The sequence below is a fragment of the Protomyctophum parallelum genome, assembly GCF_964188405.1.
Source record: "Protomyctophum parallelum genome assembly, chromosome: 9".
NCBI classification, from domain to species: Eukaryota; Metazoa; Chordata; class Actinopteri; order Myctophiformes; family Myctophidae; genus Protomyctophum; species Protomyctophum parallelum.
In genome coordinates, this window is record NC_139706.1 from 15,916,816 (window position 1) to 15,924,120 (window position 7,305).

A 7,305-nucleotide genomic window follows, 5' to 3' on the forward strand; every position below is an offset into this window, starting at 1 on the left:
TAATGTACACTGTACAAGGCACTGAAGCATGTATGATACAGTTAGGTCTCATCCCACAATTTTAGTGCCACAATTTTTTCCCACCCTAAAACATGATCATCAGGTATTATTATAATATAAGGAGGAAAACCTTTTTCCAAAAAGTGTACAGTATTTGTTAAAATCATGCTTTTATGCGGACACGCCCACCAGTTCATTAAGTATGCCTGGTGGGTGGTTGGTGGGTGGTGATCCACCTGAACTGACCACCGACCCACAGCTGTAGTTGTATGATATAGGGGGAGGGGTTAGGGGAGGGGCTGATAGTGTGATGTCACTATTTTACTGTTTATTTCATTGGACCACCTCATAGACACATGAAAACAGGAAAATAATTGTGGCACTCCATCTTTAACATTAATGTTCCTTTGAGATGTATATAACAGTGATTTCTCTCTGTGGAGATCAAAGAGAAAAAATATAATATAAATACTCAGTTACTACAACGTTAAGGTTTTCAATTTCATCCTATATATTTCTAAGTGTAGAAATATTGTAGAAAATTAATCTTGGGTTTACTGATTTTAGAGGTGATTTTTTCTAAATGAATGCACATAAATCAGCATATCAAACAACAATCAACATCAATAAACTATTGATCGCCCATTTAGGCACATTTTGATTCCTCCTGTGCTCTAACAGGTAGTGACTTTAAAAGGGAATGTTAAAGAAACAAATCACCCATTTTCAAGCCTTAACACTGACCCTCGCCCTTAACTAATGGTCATTATACATGTCTACTGTTCTCTTAGGTGGACTGTGGACAGTTTAGAAACCTGCCTACCAAATGACATCATCATGTTGGGGATTCCAAGCTATAAAGGCACAGCCTTTCTTCTTCCTGGAAAGTTAGCACAATAGAAGCCATTATTCTTCAAAAACAAACAAACAAAAAAAGTTTTAAATGTTTGAAGCCAGGTTTTTGAACCATCCACAGTCCGACTTGAGACAGAGGTACTGTAGACTAAGAATTAGTGAGGAATCATCGTATATATATATATGGAGAATTTGGAGATGTTGTTGGCGTGATCCTCCCCCCCCCCCCCCCTAAAGATGATCATCAGATACTATGATTATACTAACTGATTTTTTTGTGTAGTGTACAAAGTGTACAAAATTATTGTTTTTATGTGGCCACACCCACCAGTTCTTTAAGGTATGCCTGGTTTGCCTGGTGGGTGGTCATGCGTGGTAATCCACCTGAACTGAAACCACACCCACAGCTGTGGGTGCTATGATAAGGGGGGGGGGTTAGGGGAGGGGATGATATCGTGATGTCACTATATCACTGTCATTTCATTGGGCCTTTTGAGAAACCAATAATACACAGGGAAGACATGTTTCAATATTCTAACCACACCTGGGGGTCTATTAGAGTAATGTGAACTCCATAAACGCAATACAAAACAGAAAAAAAGTACAAAACTCACGGCACTCCATCTTTAAGACATGGATGTCAGTGTCCAAAAGGCAACGGCTGAATTACTGAGCATCCATAGCAGCTTAATATTAACAGTGAAATGTCTTCCCACATGATCCTTTTGTCTAAACTCCATAGTCCATAGTCTAAACTAGTAGTTCTCTATCTAATTTAGTATTTTCTCAACGATGGCAGTACAGCCTCCAGGGGCACTGGAAGGAAGCAATATATTTTTTTAAGATAGGTGCTGAGGTGACCTGGGGGGGGGGGGGGGTGGGGGGGGGCACGGGTTAATGAAGTGCACATATTCTTCATTTCATTAATGAGTTCAAGTGCACATGTTTCTTCATTTCACCCTAGACTTTTTCAAATGAGGTGTGGTTTCCGATTGATAGTCAGTATCGTGGTCTGCAATCTCTGCATCATGGTCAGTATTATGGTCAGCATCATCATGTTGGCATCATGGTCAGTATCATGTCGGCATCATGACGTCGGTGTCATGGTCCAGTTATCATTGTCAGTAACAGTGTCACTTACTGTAAATCACTCTGGATTAAGAGTGTCTGCTAGATGTCTAATGTAAATTAATTATAAATCAGTATCACGGTCCAGTTATCATTGTCAGTTTAATAGCCAATGTCATGGCAGTATCATGTCACAGCCCTGTTAACATTTGTAACATGACAGGGCCTGTGACAGGGTGCCATTACAGCCTTTTCATTCAGTCATGAGAGGTGGCCTGATGTGTGACAGGGCCGGACATCCATATACAATTCTACTTATAATCGCAACGGGACTTTTTTCCCTCCCTTCTCTCCCTGGGAAGTACAAGGCTAATTAATTGCATACTAATCACATACTAACAGTACAATTTAATGTCAATCTGATACTCAATTTGAGTGTATGTTTCCTATATTATATAAGCAACAGAATACACAAATAAAAAACAAAGCTTACATTTGAATTGTGCGTGCGTACGTAGTGTGTCGTGAGTGTGCGTGCGTGTGTGTGTGTGTGTGTGTGTGTGTGTGTGTGTGTGTGTGTGTGTGTGTATGTTGAGGTGGGGGGGGGGGGGGGCTATAAGGGACCTGGATATTGGATAAGGGACACTGGCCAAAAAGGTTGAGAAACACTGATCTAGTCCATATACATGTATTGGGAGAAATCTTTGATCCGCAACATAAATGCCCTTTTAGATGGATTGGTTGGTTGTAGATGTGTAGAGTCACTGCATTCTGTCCCTTCCCTTACTGATGGTTGCCCTTTGCATACATTGCCGATTATTGACATACTTCCATAATATCATTTAAAATCTTCATCTTCCCAGGTTATATGGATCCCGGTCCTTCATTGCTTGACAGTTTACCTTCCTCTATATGGTCATTGGGGCCACGCAACCCCACCCCCACCCCACCCCCTCCACCTTTTCTGCCTCCCACATTACTCCATCCTGTCGCTTCCGTCGCCATTGATTTGCACCACACAGTCCTTGTCCAGGGGCTCCTTGGAGTGCATGGTGTCAAACTGTTCACAGTTCACCGTGTAGCGTCCGCGCACGTCCAGCCCCATGGCGGGCACGAAGAGGCGGTCGAACTGGATCTCCTGGCGGAGGTAGGAGGTCCTCTTCTGGCAGGAGTCGCCCGTGCCCTCCTGCGAGGCGGACAGGAACACGACCAGCTCAAAGTGGTTGGCGCCGCCCTCCGCACAGCGCACGGGTAGAGGGGGCTGCGGCGGTCCAGCGCGTGGTAGAAGGTGAGCGGGAAGACGAAGAAGGGGCAGGGCCGGGGCCCCAGGTGGTCCAGGTGGAAGTCCAGCGAGGTCTGGTGCAGGACGTGGCCGTCGAACTCCTCGTACAGCACGCCGCTCACCTTCACGTCCACCAGGGGCGGTGGAACACGTTGGTGGCGCGGACATCAGGCAGGGCATGCCCTGCTGCTGGCCCACGACCGCCTGGGGGCTGAACTGGATGGCGCCCGCGCGCTTCTGAGGGCGGGCGATCTTGGCCACGAACGCACCTGGGAGTGAAGGGAAGATGTACGAACATTAATCCTTCAGCGCCACCTGGTGGTCACCAGTTTAGGCTTTCTTTGAGTGCCAATTCTCCATTATAAAGAAAGAAAGAATTTGTAATTCTATTATGCATGTAATGTGCATGTCATCACCTGTACACCAGATTAGAGGATTTCTTTTAATTCCCAAGGGAAGACGTCTTGTCGTCCGTGGCATCCGGTACTTAATTGGCAATGCCTAATGGCTCGCAAACAGTTTTAACTATGTTTCAATTCACGATGAATTGAAAATGGTGGACCCCGCTTGTAAACAGGTGTAATACTTATGGTGTCGTCCACTCACAGTTGACAGTTTTTTTGTATTGAGTTGTACTTGAAATGTATACTGTAATTCTGTAAACTGTTAATAAATACTTCAATAAATCAATCAAAACTTAAATTAAGCTGATGGAATCTTTGTGGAATATGATGACCTGTTTCAGTTTTCAGAGGCTCATTTGTGAGGAAAAATGTTTCATGCCAAAATCTATGTCTTTTTTGGTTTTCATTTATCAGTTGGAAACTAGCCTGAGCTAACATGTTAGGTTTCTGGGTCTAGAGGGTCGGGTCGAGGCTCATATTTGCGCACGCCCCTGATTGGATCTCATCGATCTGTCCGTCACCCCCGGCCCCTCCTCTCCCCCCTAGTGCAGCGCTACGTCACATCATTTGGAGCGACGCCCACCCGGAAGGGTTGACTCCCACTTTTAGACCAGAGCGGCCAATGCGTTCCTCCAGGCTTTCAATTTTGCACAAACAAAAATGAAAGCCTGGTACCGAGGCTAGTTGGAAACTGTCTAATGGACAGCAGATGAGGGCAGACTCTATAACTCATAAATCAAATTCATGGATTCCCTGGAGATATTGAAGCAAATAGGAAAGTCACAATCGTATAATATGAATCGATGCTTACTTTTTATCTCAGCATCAACAGACTTGGTTCAGTTGCTGAGAACTAATATGTATAACTAGCTATACAGTAGCCGACTTAGCAATCATTGGAAAAAATGAATCTCTCCTTTCATCTTGCAGCATATTAATAAACATAAGATCACACCTGTGTGGTGTGAAGTGAATCATCGTACATCCTCATCAAGAATGGCGCCCCTTATTGGCCAAGGGTTCCGCACCCAGACACATATGACGTAAAGTCTCCATCCATTGTCAATGGCATTTAATGTTTGTGTTCAGAACTTCAGACACACTATAGCTGTTTATAGGAGGGGCTATAGCACCCTTCAAAAATGTATAACATAAAGTTCAAGCAGATTGCAGTTTTAAAGTTTCTGAAAGTATTTGGAAAGATAACTGGAATTAATTTGAATTCTTCATCATTTGAAGATGCAAAACATAATTTCAGTTTCTGTGAAAAGACGTTTCACTTTAAGATCGCTGGTTCTCAAACCCTTTTAATGTCAAAGACCTCCAATAACCCTGAGAGCATGCATAATGGAACCAAATGGATTTGTACACCTCTCAAGAGTTACAGGACTGTAAGCGTCCATTTGGAGCCCCTTCAAGGTCACTTGGAGAACAGTACTGTTATTATAATCGGTGTCAATGGAGAGGATAACATTCAAAGGAGAGCTTAACGCGTTGTACCTGTAATGAAAGCTTCCAGCATGAGTCCCAGCAGCATCTGCACGGCCAGCAGAGCTATGGCGCTCGGGCAGTCCCCCGCTGGGAAACATGGTGCCATAGCCGATGGTCAGCTGAGTCTCCAGGGAGAAGGAGAAGGCGGCCGTGAAGCTGGTGATGTGTTTTGACGCACACCACGTGTCCCTCGGGCGGAGCGTCGTGATCCAGCACAGCCAGGTCCCCGTTGAGGTGCGCGAGCAAGTACCACAGGCAGGCAAAGAGCAGCCAGTGGGCCAGGAAGGAGGCGCAGAAGGCCAGCAGAAACCCACCGCCAGCGCAGACCCACCACCGCGCCCCAGAGGTCGTGCAGCGCCAGCAGCCACGTTCTGGCCGAGGACCAGGGCCACTGTCCCGCGGCGGGGATCTGGCGCGTGCAGGGTACAGTGGCCGTCCTTGGTTACCAGGCGCTGCGCTTTGGAATGGACAGGAGAGGCGACTTGGACGCTTTGCCTCCAGATTGTGGTTGTTGGATTTGGTCGACATGGTGACGCACGGATCTCCGCGGGAGCAGATAGGGTGACAGCGGTCTACGGGGAAAAACGAAAGACACCATATGTTATTGTTATTACGAGACTTCACGGCTTTGTTTGATTGAGGCACGAGCAAATCAAATTTGGATTCCAAAGTTTGAGCTCCATATATCAGAGCGAGTTTCATGCTCATAGGTCAACAGTCATTCTGACTGCCAGATGTATGTGAAAAGTCCTCCTGACAGCCTTCAACAGGCAGACAGCTAGAGTCTTGTCCCCTCCACAGTTTCCAGTTCTAAGTCAATATTGTTGCCAGGAGATTAGAGGCGGGCGCGGCGGGGAATCTGTCTGTGTAACACAGCGACATGCAGAGTAGGAATGTGTCTTTCACCAGTGGGGAGTTGCAGATTTGCTGCACTATGCTTGTATGTCTTATACTTTGTCCTGTTTGCTAGTAACAGTATACATTTAAACATATTTCTTATGTACAGTATATGAAGCAACTTAAATACAAGTAAAATGACAAAGTAACATCTTCAACGTTGCAGATTTACATAAGTGGAAAATGGTGTCTGAGGGGATGGGTGTCTGAGGGGATGGGTATAGAACACCGCCTCAGAGCAGATGAGACTATACACAACGATGCAGCTAATAAGATGTTTTTATCAGCTTTGTTTTGTCTTTGTGCCTGGTGTTTGTCTATTTATTACCGTTGTCCAAAGATAATTTAAATTGTAATAGCTTTAAAAAAAATACATTGTGAAGCAGGAGTAATATCATATTGTGCATGGATAACTGATGGTTTCTTGTCCCAATAGAGGGCCTCATAACGGCATGGCCGTCGTCCCAAACGTTGTGGGAAAACTCTGGGTTTGGCTTGGTCCTTTTGTCCATTGATGCCGCGAGTCGTTAAACACAAATAACTCAATGGGCTACTACTAAGTGTTAGACAAAGATCAGACAAAATGGGCTGTGTAAAATTGAAGCGTCAACTACCCAGATCCCGAGTCCCCGAGTATTGCTGGAGGTAGGAAATACTGCAGACTATATGCATGCATGTCTATACCAAAGTTAGCTCACAAAGAAGGGTCTTTGTCTTTGAGCTGGGAGATCCCACCAGTCTGAGTCATTATAGGTTGGTGGTGGTGGTGATCAGTAAGGTGGTCTCATGAGGGTCATGTGCTGAGCTGGGGGTTGATTACGACCGTTCTGAATACAGTAGCTGTAAATCTACCACAAACATCATCAGATAGATATAGGCAAGCAGTTCAACAATCAATTCAAACATAGTGCTGCGCGCGCGTGTGTGTGTGTGTGTGTGTGTGTGTGTGTGTGTGTGTGTGTGTGTGTGTGCGCGCGCGCGTACACACGCTCACACGTGTGCGTGTGAGAGATCTTTGGGTAACATTTTGACTTGTCTTGTGTTGATCATTGGGACACAGTGATGACTAGTTAACTATTTCCCCACTACTATCCTATCCTGCCAGTACATTTCCTGTAACATGTTAACAAGTTATTGATTATATATTCTTTTGATCACAAGGAGGATCATGGACGACGTGCACGTCCGAGCTCTTATGCAACATGCAACGTTTTCTGCTGTTGCAATGTCCTTCCTTTAACCGTAAAACCTCCAGTATGATAATACGATAAAGCCGTTTGACAAAAAAGCAATCTTAATACTATTACT

At 44.9% G+C, this 7,305-nt stretch overlaps 1 pseudogene across 1 annotated transcript; it reads right to left on the minus strand.

The window, feature by feature from the left end:
* Nucleotides 1-2,899: 2,899 nt before the first annotated feature.
* On the minus strand, nucleotides 2,900-5,628 carry LOC310864157 (inward rectifier potassium channel 13-like; annotated as a pseudogene). Its single transcript has 2 exons — nucleotides 5,110-5,628; nucleotides 2,900-3,474 (listed from the first exon to the last, which is right to left on the minus strand). The product of its transcript is annotated as an inward rectifier potassium channel 13-like (transcript).
* Nucleotides 5,629-7,305: the final 1,677 nt, after the last annotated feature.